Source organism: Lampris incognitus, chromosome 1, assembly GCF_029633865.1.
Source record: "Lampris incognitus isolate fLamInc1 chromosome 1, fLamInc1.hap2, whole genome shotgun sequence".
Lineage (NCBI taxonomy): Eukaryota > Metazoa > Chordata > Actinopteri > Lampriformes > Lampridae > Lampris > Lampris incognitus.
The window spans coordinates 17,063,913-17,069,030 of NC_079211.1; the positions used below are offsets into that span (position 1 = coordinate 17,063,913).

General features: G+C 40.4%; 1 non-coding gene across 1 annotated transcript; it reads right to left on the reverse strand.

Annotated features, from left to right (window-relative positions):
• Nucleotides 1-273: 273 nt before the first annotated feature.
• On the reverse strand, nucleotides 274-367 carry trnai-uau (transfer RNA isoleucine (anticodon UAU)). The gene is made up of 2 exons: nucleotides 330-367; nucleotides 274-309 (listed from the first exon to the last, which is right to left on the reverse strand). It is a non-coding gene; the product is annotated as a tRNA-Ile (tRNA).
• Between the last annotated feature and the right edge of the window lie 4,751 nt (nucleotides 368-5,118).

Consider the following 5,118-nt stretch of genomic DNA (forward strand, 5'->3'; position numbering starts at 1 on the left):
GAGCCCAGAAGAGGCGCAGAAGTCTTGTTTTCTCTCAGACCACTTGAATTACAATATCGTCACCGTCTTAAAATAATAGCCCAAGTCATATTTTCAAGTTTTTAGAAAAACAGAATAAACTGAACCTGAAACAAAATTTGTCAGTTTATTCTGTTTTTCGAAAAACTTGAAAATATGATTTAGGCCATTATTTTAAGAAGCTGGCGATATGCTAAAAGGTTATATCAGAGTCAGAACACTTCATTAATCCCCGAGGGGAAATTGGATAAAGAATGCTCCAGGTGAGGCTCGAACTCACAACCTCGGCATTGCTCTACAGCGTACTGACTTATAAGTACCGCGCGCTAACCGATTGCGCCACTGGAGCTACTGTCCGATTATACGCTTAAAAATCTCAATACCACAGCTAACGTTGCACAACTTAAAGGCAATGTTTATGTATTATTATTATTAATATTTATTTTAATTTATGCATTAATTTTAGGTTGAACGTATACCTTTTTCAAGGTCATTTAAACTTAATTTTGTTGTTTATTTCGTTTTTGAATTCCAGAACATGTTTTCTTTAAGACCCCGAATGTAATACGGCACTTAAATGCATTAAATGAGTGTAATTTTGGCAGATAATATTATTGTATGCAATATATATAAGCAATAAAATTTTTGATTTTAAAAAAAAAAAGGGAACCAATAAGTTGTTCATTTTAAGAGACCTGTCTTATTTTCTCTTTTATATATTTACTATTGATCTTTAATAAAGCAAAAGTATTTCTTATCCGATTACTCACTTAATTGATGGAATAATCGGTAGAATATGTGATTACTAAAATGATCGGTAGCTGCAGCCCTAGTTGCATCAACTGTAAAAGTCACGGTCCACAAAGAGCTCACAAATGTCTTTTCTCTCTCTGAATGATGTCTTTTCCTTTCTCTTTTTCTGTGTGAATGGTGTTATGTGCAGTCTGTCCTCCTCCGAGGTCTCCGTGGTGACGGTGGTCACCACCTGGATGCTGCTTGAAATCCCCATCATCACCTTTTCTTTTACTATTTCTTATAAATCCATATAATCATGTTATCCTGTTTCAATGTTATATCCTTCTCTCCCTTCTCTCACTAAGAAGTGTGACTTATTTTTTCTTTTTTTTTTACACGGTGATGCTGGTCGCATGGCCTGGGTCCTGCGTTCTTCTGATGGCGTCTGGACACTGCTTGGCATCCTGCTCATCACATTCTTCATACATTTTACAATTCCATTATAATCCTGTTATCTTCTTTCACTGTTGTATTCTGTAAATTGTGTAAACACAACATCCATTGCAAGTTGTCCGTGTTGGGAGAGAGATCCCTCCTCTGTTGCTCTCCCTGAGGTTTCTTCCTATTTTTTTCTCCCTGTTAAAGGTTTTTTTTTTAGGGAATTGTTCCTTATCTGATGTGACGGTCTAAGGACAGGATTTTGTGTTGCTGAAAAGCCCCTTGAGGCACATTTGTAATTTGTGACATTGGGCTATACAAATAAAATTGACTTGACTTGACTCACAAAGGATGAATGGAATCTCATTGTTGAAAGGTATCGATCAGGAGAGGGGTGCAAAATAATTTCCACGGCATAAGATGGAACACATGAACATGAGCATGGAACACAGTGAAGACAATCATCAACAAGTGGAGAAAATATGGCACAACAGTGAAGGACAGGACACCCCCCCAAAAAAAAAATTGATGAGAAGACACAGAGAAAACTGGTCAGGGAGGCTGCCAAGAGGCGTACAGTAACATTAAAGGAGCTGCAGGAATTTCCGGCAAGTACTGGTTGTTCCCTACATGTGACAACAATCTCCTGTATTCTTCATCTGTCTAGGCTATGGGGTAGGGTGGCAAGACAGAGGCCTTTTCACTGGGAAAAAAAACTGTCCTAGCCAAGCTAAATTTTGCAAAAAGATACATCCAGTCTACCAAAACCATGTGGAAAAGTGTGTTATGGTCTGATGAGACCAAGGTTGAACTTTTTGGCCATAATTTCAAGGTATGTTTGGCTCAAAATTGACACAGCACATCACCAAAAGAACACCATGCCCATGGTGAAGCACGGTGGTCGCAACATTAGGCTCTGGGACTGCTTTGCTTCAGCGGGAACTGGGGCTTTAGTCAAGGTGGAGGGACTCATGAATAGTTCCAAATACCAGTCGATTTTGGCACAAAACCTCAAGGCATCTGCTAGAAAGCTGGGGATAAAGAGGAATTTCACCTTTCAGCATGACAACGGCCCAAAGCATGCATCCAAATCAACAAAGGAATGGCTTCACAAAAGACGATCAGCATTTTGGAAAGGCCCAGCCAGAGCCTAGACCTGAATCCAATAGAAAATCGGTGGGGTGGCCTCAAGAGGGCTGTGCACAGGAAATGCCCTTGCAGTTTGATGGATCTAGAATGTTTTTTGCAGGGGAGAGTGGAAAAATATTACAGTCAAAATGTGCCAAGCTGATAGACTCTTACCCCAAAAAGACTGAGTGCTGTAAAAAAATTAAAAAGGTGCTTCAACAAACTATTAGTTTAGGGTTGTGCACACTTATGCAACCAGGTTACTGTGAGTTTTTTAAATGTATTTATTTTCCCCCTAAACGTTTTCAGTTTGCTTTTCACTTGACCTTTATAGGTTGCAATTTCACATTAAAAGTAGAGAAATTTCCGACAGGATTTATCTTGGTTTCATTTTTGTACATCACAAAACGCTGCCATTTTTAACAGGGGGTTGTAGACTTTTTATATGCACTGTACATGATGTTAGAGGTGGGAAGGCGTGAAACATTTCACCAGCCCACAACTGCTGTTTTCTGCTGGTTTTGTCTAAGCCAGTCCCAAATAGAAGAAGAAGAAGAAAATAAAATTGGTTCTTTTAAATTACAATTGCCACCCGCTTCTTAATTTTTCAATGCATGCATATTTAGACATGAGAAAGCATTTGGTTGATTCTGACTGGTATATAAACTGCACAAACTTGCACACAGACAAGTGCAAAAGTGCAAAAACAGGGCACCAAGCGCTGGAGTGCTGAAGCCTTCAAGGAGCACAGTGACGGTTCGTGATATGTGGCTCAGCCAATCACTAATTTATCCCGTCTATTAGTTTGGACACAGAAAAGTTTGCCCATTTGACTTCTATTAACTTGTATTATAGAGCTGAGGAGTCGGGGAGAGCTAGTGATGAATTAAGGCGGATTAACGTTCCTTGAAATGGTACCCAGCAGGGAGAGGACATATAATATAGTTAAAATATTTTGCATTTAATTTCATATCATAGCAATATTTTATGAATCAAATACATATCTACATGTTTAAAAATACTAACTTCAAAATATTTACACAATCTTAATATTTCAAAGTAATTTTGAAAGTATATGAAGCTTGACTGACTGAGTGAGGCTTGCTGGCTGGAGGGGCGAATGTGCGTCCTCTATTGGCCGGCCACACCCACATCTTGCTGCTATACCCACCTAGATCAAAATTTGCATATATATATAGCTGCCTTGATGCACATTTGAAAAAGTCACGCTTGTTTCAAAAATCCAGTATGCACCTTAAATTAATCTGTAGTGTCGGCTGATTAATCAAGTCAAAATTTGATGAATCTGCTGCAGTGATTGCACCCCTAGACCAGAGCATTGATTTTTTTTTTTAGGTGGTATTTCCCTTCAAATTGTTTTAATTTGCCGAAGGATGGCTTAGTTTGCCAAGGGCTCCATGAATGTCCCATTGTGCAATTACTGCAATGAAATCACAAAGAAATCTGCTTTAACTGGACTGATATAGGAAGTCTGGGATGACATGTGAACATCAAACATCATGCTAACTTTGCCGCACTATTAAACGTGCTCTGTGGAAAACACACACACACACACACACACACAGACACACACAAACCGAGAGACCACGTCTGTCCAATAACTACAATACGGATGATTTATTGATTATCAGTCATTCATCATGTCCCCATTCTGTGTGCTGAGCACTTCTTTCTGCTCTCCTCCCCCATTATGCTTTCTTGCCCCTTTTATTTCACTTTTACACCATCTCCTGCATCACCTTTTGTCCTTGCCCTCGCTTTAACACACACCTTCTTTCTCCTTGACCCTTGGCTTATGCTACCTCCTTTCTCTCTTAGCCTACCGACCACACCTGAAATCCGGTTTCGAGTTTTCTCCCGTTATAGCCAAATCAAACTGCCCTCTTCCATTTACTTAGGTGTCTGTAACCATCTCTCTTTGTGGTTATCTCCTCTTGTCATGTCACGTTGTCGTAACCGCTATCTTCCTCTCACCCCACCAGTACCTCTGCTCTCTGCTTAGTAAGATGATGACTTTTACCCAAATATCCATTAAAGTCCACCCTGTCACGGCAAGTGGAGATAGGGCTTGTTGGAATTAGTATACATAATCCATCCTCGGGCTTGTGTAATGCATCCCGGTGCGAGACGTGTGTCTTAAGTGTTATGAAGTGTGCAGGGCAGGAGGGCACAGAAGCGGTCAAAAGATCACAGAATAAGGATGCCATGAGGTGAAAATGAATAGAAAGAAGGACAGCAGGGGATTAGAGCAAAAGCCCAAATTAGGCCTTATATAAACTCGGTTTAAGACGGAGTGGAACCTTCCAGACTTGAGTTGTTGATGTATTGTTAAAGACTGTGGTCAGAGCTAAAGGCTGTCGATGAATCATCAAGACTACAATAGCCACTGATCAGGCCTCGTGGGGTGTTGAGACTGGTGTTTTGCCATGATTAACCAGAGTGGATGCGCACAGGTTTGCATTGTGTGTTATTGTGAGTATAATTGGGCTCGCTCCTTTTTCAAGGTTAGAGGGGCCGCAGAGAAGTGCTCCCAGGTTTCTGACTACTGTTCCACCTACCTCTACATAAAGTCACATATATAATAAAACTTCCCAATCACACCTGGCTCCTACGGTGTAAGTTACTGTGTCTGTCTCATCTACAACATAGTGTAGTGTATGTGGAACACAGACAGACAGAAAGAAAGAAAGAGAGAGAGAGAGAGAGAGAGAGATGGACAGATGGACAGACGGACGGACAGATGGGTGAATGGATGGATGGACAGAGAGAAAGAGAAAC